At 39.4% G+C, this 13142-nt stretch overlaps 1 long non-coding RNA gene across 2 annotated transcripts; it reads left to right on the top strand.

The window, feature by feature from the left end:
* Positions 1-1065: 1065 nt before the first annotated feature.
* On the top strand, positions 1066-3011 carry LOC120777718. 2 transcript variants are annotated; one of them, XR_005705530.1, is made up of 3 exons: positions 1066-1599; positions 1746-1970; positions 2057-3011. It is a non-coding gene; the product is annotated as an uncharacterized LOC120777718 (long non-coding RNA). The 2 variants fall into 2 exon arrangements; XR_005705529.1 differs by having other exon boundaries at positions 1746-1999.
* The last annotated feature ends 10131 nt before the right edge of the window (positions 3012-13142 follow it).

Genomic DNA, 13142 nt, shown 5'->3' with positions numbered 1-13142 from the left:
AGAGAAAAATTCAATGAAAGTTTCTGAGTAACAGGATTTTCTAACAATCACTGCCTTTAAGCAGACTGTGCTTGTGAAAAAGCTTCGCATATAATCCGAAAGCACTTAATGTAATATCTAGTTTAGAAATTTAAAAAATCTATTTTTTTCATTACTCGTTAGTTTAAACGGTGAATATTTGTGCTTAAAATAAATATTATCGGATCAAAACTCGCCCTAGACTATATATACATATGTATGTAACTAACTGACCTTATATGTATACCTGAAGGTACTTCCCTGGCTTTAATCCTGGCAAGTTGCAAGAGTATGAAATGTTCCTTCCATATCTATGTACATATGTGTATATATGTTTTTGTCTACTTACTTGCTTTGCAGGTCATCATTTTGTCGTTTAAGTCCCTTGACTTTTCTTGGTTTCGCGTTCATATTACATAGAGAGTAAGGTGTTCCGGCTTTATATTTATATATTGATACCTAGTGTTATACGTACATTGATATCTATCAATTTATGTGCTTTATTATATTTATTTCGTTTAGCAATACGGCACTTTTCAAACTCTTAGGCAGCAAATATTTGGCGTACAAATATTATATTTTGAATGTTTTTATTTGAAATTTGCTTTATCACTTTCTACAAGAAATTATATTCAATAACTAGCACCAACAACACAGCTTACTTTACTAATTCTTTTTAGAATATTATTTTGCACATTCACCATTTTGCCTTCGATTCGCAATTCCAAATGCTCTGAATGTGCATTTACGGATCGAAATGCATGTACTCTACGTCATGAGTAATATATTGGAAAAAGATTACGTCAACTTTAATATGCGGATTTCACAATTTATTAAAAGAAGATCAATTCTCTCCGTTTCTAGCTTATTCATTCGTCTGTGAGTGTTGAACGGAAGAAGAGAACATTGGAAATAAAAATGAGTAGGACAAGTGCTGCCGACCTCGCGAAAGCTCTGGTTGATCACGTTCGAAAAAAAAAATTATTATAACAATTTTCATGAATAAGGTTTAAAATATTTAGAACAGAAGCGATTGCGTTGCAGTCACTTAGCATTTTTCTAGTGAAGTGAACAAGTCTAACAGTGAATTTGCGCCAAACTAGTTTTATTAAAATAAGAATTTAAATAAATAAATATTATTATTTTACTATTTCGAATAATGCAACAAATGTGTTCGATAGACACGCCAGTATCTCCAGCTCTCAAGGCCGCGGAATGTTAGATGCCATGCCAACTGGATTTGTCTTGCAAATGGTTTAACGGATCCAACCAGGAATATGTGACTGTGAAAAAGCCGACTCTCTATTCTTGCTATTCAACTGATCTACCAAGGCTAGTTTTATAATACACCGGACTCGGCTAGGCAAATTATCAACAAGGAGCAATGGGGTTCCGCAGAGGGCGTTGAAGGCAGATACTGCTTATGAAATATTAAGTTTATTTATAAATTCTTGTTTCTTGTTTATACAGAAGGCCGGCGGAAGGTCAATAAATAGCCTTGCTCTACAGAATATTCCGAACGTTCTGGCTTCTAGTGGGGTGCTCTTTAATAGTTTTTAATTAACAGTACGGCTCTTTAAGGTAAATCTCTGTGGACGGCATGGTGTTAAATAAATGAATGTAATTAAATTTTTTATTGCACGCAATTGTTACGAGATTAAAATACTTAGTTTATTCATTTGTATTTGTATATTTTTTTTCATGAATGAATTTACGCACGTAAAAAGTACTAAAATAACAGTGAAATAAATGAGATGGTCACGTGATGTGAGTTGTGCACCGATTAGCCAACGACTTCCCGCAACAGGTCTCTTGCTGGGCGTCATCAGGCTTTTAAGTGGAAAGTTGCGGTTATAGTTAAGGGGCAAAGCGGACTTCGTAACCTTTGGGAACTACTTAGCTCAAAAAAAGTTAGAAAGTAGGGTAGTGTCAACTTTCAACCTGGCCATGATGTAAATAAGGTTTCCACTTGATCACCACAGTAATGAAGTGCGAAGTTTAGCATTAAATAACTGTATTTATTTCTTTGTTATTTCAGAGTTCTTGACGCAAAACCCGGGTGGCAGTGCAGGCAACGGATATGTTAGGCATACACTAAGAAGAAAGTCGAACTCTTTAGGCCTACAACTGATTTGCACTTCACTCTTAACAACCAAGCAGGATTTCACTTTAGAGCTGGATCTCAGAGAGAGCATCATTCAGGGGCATACGACTGGAAAGCGATATATGGTATGCTCGTCTTGTGAGATTAACTCATTACTTTGCCAGGAGTGCTGCTTAGCTCAATAGCCTATTCGCTTACAACTGCGTCCACCTCATTCGGGCACCGGAATAGAAAGGTATAGTCAGAAATATGCAGATGGGCGACTTATGTAGCTCATTTAATAGCGCTTGTTGGGCCGATTGAAACAGAACTCTTCTGCGATGAGCATTCCTATGACATAAAGAAGAGTTTCCGTAAAGAAAAGAAGTTTAGAGAGAGCCTGGTTTCGGGACGAAGTAAATAACTTTTTCTAGAATGAGTTATAACCTCGAATACACAATTCGAGCAGAGCGTGCATTCCAGTGGCAAGCACAATTCTTGAATTTATTAGAGTGTTGTGAGTGGAGCAACGGCAGGTTGCAGTGCAAACCACAATTTGTCTGCTATATTCATTTCTATATAGATACAAAAGACCTGCAAGCGGACAGTAAGCGAGTACTACTCAAATAAAATGCTCCTTCCATATATACAATTACATAGTTGCGGCATTCACACTTTTAAATACTTTATTTAACACTTCTGCAGTGCGAAATCCGTTAGTTTTGTTGCTTTGCCCAATTTTCCACGGCCGAATGAGTTTTTTATGCAACGCAATTTTGCCGCATCCTTATAGAATAATTAATTTTTGGGGCGACTGTAAAAATAGCAATTTGAACGGACTTTAGCGGGTTTCAGAGAAAACAGCTTGGCGTCCGGGTCAGCGGCGGAGGTGTGTGGCGTTCGCGCAGGATGTGGTTTGTGCTTAACGGTGTTGTTGTTGCAATGTACTGCATTGTTGCAGTGCTGAGTGTGTGTGGCAATATCCTTCGCTTCATCATTTGAAACGCTGCTAGCAAACGAGGATTTATGTGCGAAAGACTTTTGCGCTCCTATCGCGATGCAGTTATCCTCTTAATAACGAGACAGGGGTTGCCAGAAAGATGTGTGTCGGTGTGAAAAAGTACATACGGCAAATGCGAGGGGTAAAACGCCATAATACAATTATTTAAAATTTCAATAGAAAAATCACACTGCGCGTGATATAACTTGATCCTGCTCCGACAGCGTTTCCAAAATAGGCAACTCATCCATAAACAAGTTTTGCTACGAACTTTTTTTGCGTTTGCTCGTGTAATCCATGTAGTGCAGCTTTTGTGTGTAGTTGGTCACACTGCACGCACAAATGACTTTCGGTGTCGTAATTCGATTTTTTGTTTGGTCTCGCTTATTTTTTGTCACTTTTAATTTGCTTTTATCCTCGTATGTATGTACATAGTGAGTGTTTTAATTTTATTTTCACAGGCGTTCCCTGTTATTTATTTACGTATCTATTATTTTTTCGTACGTGAGCTCGCGCAGTCTTGGTAAGGCTGTGCCCCAGTGGCTCCGCTATTTATTATGAGAACTTTGCCGCTGCAGCGAATACGTGTCGCGAGCGCTGAAAACTAATTATAAAGGAATATACACATACATACTAACATGTACATATTTCTACATACGCACACATACACAGACGCCTCTAAAAATAAAAGTAAATATGTACAATATATAGCACGAAAGTGCAAATTTGCAATAAAAACTTGTTGGGGAATTGAGGGGGGTATACAGCAAAAGTCGCCAAAATTCGAATAGAAAAAGCGTACCGTTATGTGAAGTATGTGTGCATATGTATGGAAAAACTTTTTGTATCCTTTATTGTACTGGAATATATGCTTCGGTATTGGTACCGCCACAAGGACAAGGTTTCCAAATTTAATAAAAGCTTAAATCGTTTAGAGATGGACTGATGGGGGGAGATTGTGTTTAAAGTGCAGTTTAAGTAATCGTGCTCAACTCCAAATTAAGTTTCGAACCTTTATAACCTCACCATACCAATAAAAGTGACTCTTCTTCATCTTCAACTTATTTATGTATTTAGGGGGTCGTCATCAAAAGAGGGGTCTCCCATCCGAGGCTGTTTTCTTCTTTTCCTTGGAAAGGTTTTTTCGTTGCTGGTCCGAAACCCAGCGCACAACCCTGTGGAGGGGACGTTTCGCCTTGTCACTTTAGCTCGCCTTCAAACGGATGTTTTCTGGCTACTAGACACCGCTTTCGGTTATAGCCGAGTTTACAGCAGCGCGCCAGTCGTTCTTCCTTTTCGTTGTTTGGCGCCAATTGGAGATTCGAAGTGTAGCCAGGTCCTTCTTTACCTGGTTTTTCCAACGGAGTGAAGGTTCCTCTGCTTCCCCCGGCGGTTACTGACTCGAATACTTTCAGAGTTGGAGTGTTTTCTTTTATTCGAACGATATGACCTAGCCAGCATAGGCGCTGTTTCTTAATTCACTGAATTATGTCAATGTAGTCGTATATCTCGAAGAGCTCATCGTTCCATTGGCTACCACATTCGCGAAAACTCGTAAAGTCGACACATGATTTTGTCATTGTCCATGCCTCTGGACCATATAGTAGGACGGGCGTTACTTATAGAACTTGGTCTTTGCTCGTCGAGAAAGGACTTTACTTCTCAATCTCAATTGGATTACCAATCCCAAACTTTTAGTGCCATTGAAGCGTGCAGTGGCAAGGCTCAACGAAAGTTTGGCTATCACTTCTGAAGTCGACGAATCCATAATTTTCAAATAAAAGATTTAATAGCCTTAGTGGCTTCCTTTACATCAATAATTCTTAACCTAACTTAGGAGGAACCTGTAGAAGACGATCGGAATCTCTTCGCTGGTTGTCGAAGAATAGTCATGATTTTGGGTAAACAGTAATGGAATGCATTAAAGTCCAATTATTGTTTTACTTTTAATTACTTTAAGTGTTTAAGTGAGCTTTAAAGTGTCTAAACTTTTACTGAAATTAACACACTGCGTGCAAATAAAATGTGACCAACATAGAAATGTTCCTTAATAGTTTGAACTCGCATGTAGAATCGTCTGTTTATGTGACTATGGTGCCGTTAGTGAGTTGTTAGTGTTGGTTCTTTTCTTTGTCTGCATGCGCATATGTGTGTGTGTGTAAGCTGGCAAGGACATTTTATAGCACTTTTAGGTTAATTGCCTCATCAGACAGCTCCGCAATGACCGCGAACGCTACATAAATTTCTAATTATTCGCGTGTGTTGCTAAAAAGCAAGTGAGTGAGAAGGAAGTGTGCGCGCAAATGGCCTTACACCTAGGAATATATGTAAATTGCTACAAATGTGGATAGAGAATGCCTAGGTATATTTAAGTTATCGCTTCTATGAGGTCATTGCTACAAACTTTGCAAATTATTGTGATATCTACATATGTATATGTATGTATATTATGTATTCATGCAAATATAACCATTCTCATATATATTTAATATTGCTGTCATTTGTACAGTTGCCGTTACTTCTCCACTTGCCGCTAAATAGCGCTGTGGTGGGTTCATATTTTAGGGGCGCAGCGCTCACATAAATATTTAATCATTAGCTAAGACATTTATAATCAAATTAATTCGAAATTATGATACGCACACCTCACGACAACAACAACGGCGTGAAGGTCACTGACTTTTATGTTATACAATTTGTATGGAAAATATGTATAGCTACGACAAACCCACACACATCAAAGAGTAAGGGCAAAAAATTGTATATTTACTTATGAATTTTTTACAGTTATTCAGAGTCCATGTCATAATTAATAAGCGCGATATTCCGAGAGAAAGTATTCACTCCATAAGACTCAAGAATTTGAGTTTTGGTTATAAAATGGTTATATACAGGTTATATATTGGTTATGTATTGGTTATATCTGACAGCGGAAGCATAATGCTTTATGCTACACACATGTAATATGATGATACTTTATGATGATACTTTAATTTGCGTTTTTGGTGACGATTTGAAAATATATTAAAATGGTTAAAGTCAATTTGGTTATGGAGGCAGTTCGAGTTAATTATAGATTGCATGTTACTTTTAAGCTTAAACTATATCCAATGATAGAAATTGGCAACCTACAAAAAATATAAATAAAGGATGTGTCAAATGTTTACTGTATCAGTAGGCTTTCTTCAGTTTGAGTCGACTTAAGCCCTTTTAACAGACACCTCACATATGTATATATAATATGTTCTAGGTATGCCCGTTCATGAGAAGTCATTAAATCATTTGTTATGTCACACGGCAAATCACATTCAAATTGTTTGTGTATTTACATGTTAGTGGGTTGGTAATCATTTGCTATCAGTGCTGATGATGACATTGTTGACAGTCAGCGATGACACGGTCGGTTTCTTTTACATCATTTCCCTATTGGCTGACATTTTGGTTATTTTATTTGTGCGTGTTTGTTGGCAATTTTCTTGGCACGCAACTCAACCTCCCGACATCTGCCTCCAACCTGGCAACCAGCTATCGATTTGGTGTAAATTTCGTACAAAATCGCATGTTTGACTAAAGCTGAAAGCTTTCCTATATATTTAGCAAGTCTACGTGCTTCCTTGTGTGTGAGGATATAGAAAAACTTCCTGCTTTACATTCATTATTGTAACGACATATAGGATATGGTAGTCCAAGAAAATTATGTAGACCCAAAAGCATGCTGATATGAAATAGTTATGCTCATTTTGTATACTTGTTCTGACATTAATATTATCCAAGTAATTAGTAAAGCTTAAAATTTCAGGAACCTCTTAGTAATTCAACAAGGAATGATTTTAATGGAGGCAATTATTGGGTACAGATATAATTTTATATTATTTAAATGTAATCCTTCAATAGAAATCACGAGCTATAAAGATGTTTTGTGTAGTTTTCGTATCAAATGATGTTCTGATCTATTTTGTTATTATCTGCAACATGTTGGTACTTCTGCTGGGCCTTTAGATTTTACCTAAAGTACTTCGGAAAGTAAGAACTGATATTTTTTGTGGAGAATGACACCCTAATTATTGACTGAGTTTCCTGCTTTTTGTATTTATCTTCACCGCAACCAATCAGACCAAACCCAAACCCCTTCGTAAAAAGTGTGACGAGAGTACGAGAGTTCACTAACGAAAGTGTGTTTTCCCTCAAAGTTTATGACTTCGATATTCGCCGATAAAATGGTTTTTGAGAAGAAATCAATATTTCATTTTAAATTGTGGTGTTACTGCCGTTATTTCCTTTTATTTCGTTGATTTTACGACTGCAGACGCTAATCGCTCGCGGCTAAGGCTATATATTCGGCTGCTGTTGACAGGTGAATGAGAAGTTTGAGTTTTATGAGTTACGAACACAATTTGATTACGATTAATTGGCACATGCCAACGGAACATTATGTTTAGTTGTATACTTTATTGATTTGGAAGCGCGAGGACGTCAAATGAATGCCAAGAGAAGCGGAAGAAGGTTACAACATTTTATTTTTGATTACGACACGCCAGCGAATGAGTGACTCAGCTAGGTTCGTTTGCATTTCTAAAAAATTATTTATCGCAATTGTTGCGGTCATAAGAGAGGCACGGTTATCACGGTTTGTGATAAAGTGTTAATTACTAAAAAAATATGGAGTTTGGGAGATCATGATCCTTTAGTAAATCAGTTAAGTTCTAAATGTAAGACATGTACTATTGGAATCTTTAGCTCCTTGGTGACAGCATTGATGATAGCATATTATTTGTTTTGACTTTTGTCTATGTTCAACCTTGTTTTGACATTTTTAGTGCTGTGCTTAATTTGTTTGCAATATTTTGAAGGAATTTCAATCATATCATGTTAAAGTTATTTTATTTTCGAATTACTCGAGTTCTTCGCCCAAAAGACGAGAGCCAAGTAGTCAATCCTTTTCAATTCTTCTTCTTTATTGGCGTAGACACCAATTACGCCGTTTACAACAGCGCACCGCTCGTTGTTCTCTTTCGCTGTTTGACGTCAATTGGAGATTCCAAGAGATTCCAGGACCTTCTACATCTGATTTCTCCAACGGATTGGAGGTGTTACTCTTTCTCTGCTTCCACCGGCGGGTACTGCGTCCAATACTCTCAGAGCTGCAGTGTTTTCTTCCATTCGGACGACATGACCTATACATCCTAGTCGCGGTCTCTTGATTCTCTGAACTACATCAATATCAGCATACATCTTCATATCCATATAACCTTTCTCTCGAAAACGTGTAACATCGACAAATCAGATGTTGTCATCGTGCTTGCCTCTGCCCTAGCCGGACGGGGAAGATGAGTGACTTGTAGAATTCGGTATTTGTTCGTAGGGAGAGGACTTTTCTACTCAACTGCTTACTCAGTCCGAAGTAGCAGTGTTGGCAAGAGTTATTCTGCGTTGGATTTCGAGGCGGGCGTTGTTGTTTTTGTTAATGCTGTTTCCAAGATAGATACAGTTATCTACGACTTCGAAGTTATGACTGTCAACAGTAACGTGAGGGCCAAGTCGCGAGTGCGACGACTGTTTGTTTGACGACAGGAGATATTTCATCTTGTTCTCGTTCACAACAATGATACCAATATCATCGGCGTACGTCAGCAGCTGTACACTGTTATAGAAGATGGTCCCATTCGTCTTTAGTTCTGCATCTCGAATTATTTTTCTCTAGCAGTAGATTGAAGAAGTCGCACGATAGAAAGTCGCCTTGTCTGAAACCTCGTTTAGTATCGACCGGCTCGGAGAGGTCCTTCCTAATCCCGACGGATCTTTTGGTATTGCTGAACGTTAGCTTACACAGCCGTATTAGTTTTGCGGGAATACAATACCGGCATAAAGGCAGCTTCTTTTCGTACTGTAAAATCGACGAAGAGGTGGTTTGTGTCGATCCTCTTTTCATGAGATGTGTTGACTGTGGGCTTTAAGTCCTTTTCACCACTGAGATAATATTCATTAATTTACTTCGAAGTCCTATGGCGCTTTAATATTCTGTATGAAACCAAAGGATTAGAAATTGCTCATCTCTTGTGGTAACTGTTGCAAGCGCCAACACTAGTTCCGTTACTCGGTTGCCGTGGCTAAACACAATTTGCAACTTGCAAACCAATTTGTTAATTACATTACCAGTATATTTATTGTCTGCTCATATGCGTTGTTGCCGCTGTTGCCGCTGTTGTTGTAGTTTTTGTTTGTTCTTGCCACAGTTGGGAAATGGTGTCGGCTTACTTAACCCTGCTGAACTGACTTTGTCTGCCGAGATATTTGCACACATTGCCATGATGCAGAGGCGAGAGTGCAAGCACATGTTCAAACATACATACTGATGCATTCTCGTATGTGTGTGTGAGTGTGAGTGTGTGCGTTTCTGCAGCACACTTATCAATTATCGCTCTAAGTGACTTCTTGGGTAGCCACGGCTCGTTGGTGCTGGCCTAACTAACTCTGCTTCTGCTGGCTCTGCTGGATCTGCTGCTTTTCAACACCATATCGCCCAAGTTGTTGCTGTTAATTAGTTTAAAACAGACAATATCTCCGGGTGAAAAAAAGGATAACAAAGGAATTTGTCTGAATGAAGCCTCGAAGGCGCTGCATTGGTGGCCAAAACCGACTGTGTGCTGATATCCGGGTTGCTCAATGTTTGTTGTTATTGTTTTTGTTGTTGACTAACATTACGGGTGTTCCACACCGCCGACTGCACACATGCATACACACTCATACAAACATGCATGCAAGCATATTTTGGCCCATTGGTCTATGGTGTTTTGTCGTTTACCGACTGATGTCGTAGCTACGAGTATGATGTGCATGTGTGTGTGTGAGTGTGACTTCTGCCTGCCGGCTTTGGAATTCGTTTGAGCGCCCGTTGGAGGCAACTCGCTGCGTTGCATGTAGGCTTACTCATATATGACCATGTATATGGTGGTAAATATGCGCTTGTATGTGTGTGGTTGGCTTGCGACTCTGCCATGTCCTCTGTTCATTGATTCCGGTTTGTGTCTCGTTCTTTTAAATGCATTCGTTTTGGGTCAGTTTCTTTGCTTTTTAACGAGTTCATTCAAATGCGCTTTTTGTTGTTGCACATATCGTGTGTGTGTGCATGCAGTTGTTGTGGCAACATGCTGACACCACCCGCGGGGTTGTTTTCTTTCTGGCTTCTCCACTATTGCTGCGGGCACAAAGTGTGTGGCTGTGTGAGTGGCAAATGGGTAAATGACAATCGAATGCCTTACAACATTAAGTTATCAAAAGGCGACTTGCCGCCGATAAATGAAAGGTCAAAATATATAAAAAACATACAAAATTCCCATTCACACTCACACACACATATATGCACTCAGAAGCGGCTCCCATTGTTTGTTTGTGTTCCAACATATTTCTCAGCGGCAATGCGGAATTCTTCGCTTTGCGTGGTAAATATATTTACAAATCTTAATTATCTTCGCTTGACGCACTTTTAGCGTGGAATCGTAAAAGAGAGATGTTAGTTAAAACGCTCGGATATTTTCGCACATTCCATTGATCCATTTATCTGCTTGCGGGTCCGTCGTGCGGCGCTCGTGTAATGTGACACATTCTTCGGCTATTAAATGTGTGCGCTTAGATTAGAGAGGAGCAGCACTTTAATTGGTTTTTGGGTGGGCAATCATTTATCTATGTGTGTGTACACGAGGCAGAACTAATTTGTAGACACACGAAGGTAAATCGCCGTGTAAGCGAAATGACTCAGACTTAACAACAGTCACACATTTAAGTGCTATGCAGATTACTTGTGCTCGGAAATGTGTGCGCCTCCAAATGTATTTTGTTTCAAACGAAAAATAAGTTTTATGACACTGATAGTTAACGACTGGAGAATACATCCACAGAATGGTCGTATTTTTTGTGCGCGTGTTTGGTTAATATTGTTTGGTTTTTGGTATGAAGTTTTTTGAAAGTAATAGAATTGAGTCGATCTAAAAAAATTTATTGAACCAATCACTACAATTCCTTAAAACTTTCAATAGGGGCTCCTTCTGCGTCGATGCAGCGCTGCCAGCACGATTTCCAATCATTGAAGGCGTCATGGAAGACATTCTCCGGAATAGCCTTGAGAGCCTTTTCAGGCAAGGAAACAAAAAAAGTTCGGGGTCACATCTGGGCTGTAGGGCGGCTGCGGAAGCGTTGTGATGCCGGCCTTGGTTAAGTAGCTGTTCCCAAAAAAGGCGGTGGGAGACGAAGCGTTGTGGTGGTGCAAATTCCAAACGGCTGCGATGTCTTGTCGGACCCGATTGACCCTTCGTTTTAGTCACTTGGGACTTCCACGTAAAACTTGGCGTTGACGGTTTGTCCAGGAGGAATAAAATTATGGTGGACTATGCCTTTGATGTCAAAAAAGGCAGTGAGCATCGTTCTCACTTTGAATTCGCTCATTCTTCCCTTTTTCGGGCGAGAAGATGCCGGCGTGTGCCACTTAGAAGTTTGCCTTCTTGCTAAAGCAACATCTGGGCAAGCCTGCTTGATCATTAAACGTCTCTGTCGCAGATTTACCAAGTTTCACACAGAATTTAATCGCGTACCTTTGCTCTAACGAACGCTGAACTTTCGGCTTGCACCACTCACAGAAATACGTCGTGCGAAAATTTTTGTCCTGACTCTCCAGGTGCTCGGAGATAACTGACCAACCGCTCGTTCGTTAGCTGCGAACGCCTTCTACCGCATCCAATCGGTGCGCGCAAGCTCCGAAGTTCCGTCGCGGCGGAAGAAAATCAGTCCTATTACTTTTCGGACAAACCCTGTATGTACATACATATATAATTTATAAGATCTCATACGCTTCCTTCTAGGTGTTACAAGCTTTGTGGTAAACTTAATGTACAGTATCCAGTCATCCACGTGCATACTGGGAAGAGTTTCTTTATCGATGATTCAGCCCAACCCTTTCCATTTAAACAAAACTGATTTTCTTTCGATAACTCCACTTATCCACTTTTATTTAGGATTGATTTTCGAGTGATTATCCACTTTTAGTTAGGATATTCAAGGTTTGTGAAGCTCAAATAAACATATAGCCTTTGTACCATCGAAGCTCAGTTTAGAAAGACAGGGTTCTCATAGCAGAATATTAAGAAAGTCAGCAAATCTCTCGGCAGAAACTAAACAACAAGGAAATTATGAGATTAAAACATAAAAGAAATGCACCATATTTCAAGTATGCGTATTTGTGGCTCCAAATCTGTTATGACCAGTCCATTCGAGGACTGGCAATGCTTTCAAAATGTTAGTATCTTTCAAAATGCTGATAAAATTTTGAAAATATCGATACAATGATTTCTAAGTATTTTAAGGAAAGGTGACATTCTGAGAGCGTGAATTTAAATAAGAGTTTGCAAGCGGCGACTGTAACAAAGTGACAACTCCGAACACACGAAAACAAAAAAACAAAAACATAAACAAAACCCCAAACAAAATTATACGAAAATCCCTATAGTATGTCTGTACATAAGTCTATATGTATCAAACCTGAAGTTTGGCCATCACGGCGGCAGGTGGCATTTCTCTGTGGGCTATCGGCGTGTCGGTGTGCAGTGAGAGGCGAGTGGCGAGTGGCAAGTGATCAAACTACGGCCAATATTCGCATCAGCTGCGAGAAACAGCTCCAGTTGCTCTGATTCATGCGTGATGCCATTGATTATGCGCAATTTCGTGTGTGTGGATCAGGCATTTAGGCTGGGCGCTTTGTTATTTGTGAGGTTTTAGTGGTCGGTTGCACCTGCCATTCGCAGAAATCGCCAGCGCTTATGATAAAGGCAGCATTCGCAATTCGGTTGCGCGCCCAAAAAACCTCTTTGCCATTCATGTATGTTTGTATGCATGTGAGAGCACGCCAGTTAATATATATATGTACATATGTATACATACATGTATATGTACTTGTGGTTGAGTGCACATAAATGCCAACTGGCCGAGATTGGCAGACGTGGCAGGACTTTGCTGCACATGAGTTTTGTAAAATGATCTGTGTTTCTGTTACTG

The sequence above is a fragment of the Bactrocera tryoni genome, chromosome 5, assembly GCF_016617805.1.
Source record: "Bactrocera tryoni isolate S06 chromosome 5, CSIRO_BtryS06_freeze2, whole genome shotgun sequence".
NCBI lineage: Eukaryota > Metazoa > Arthropoda > Insecta > Diptera > Tephritidae > Bactrocera > Bactrocera tryoni.
This window is presented reverse-complemented; position numbering and strand designations above follow the sequence as displayed.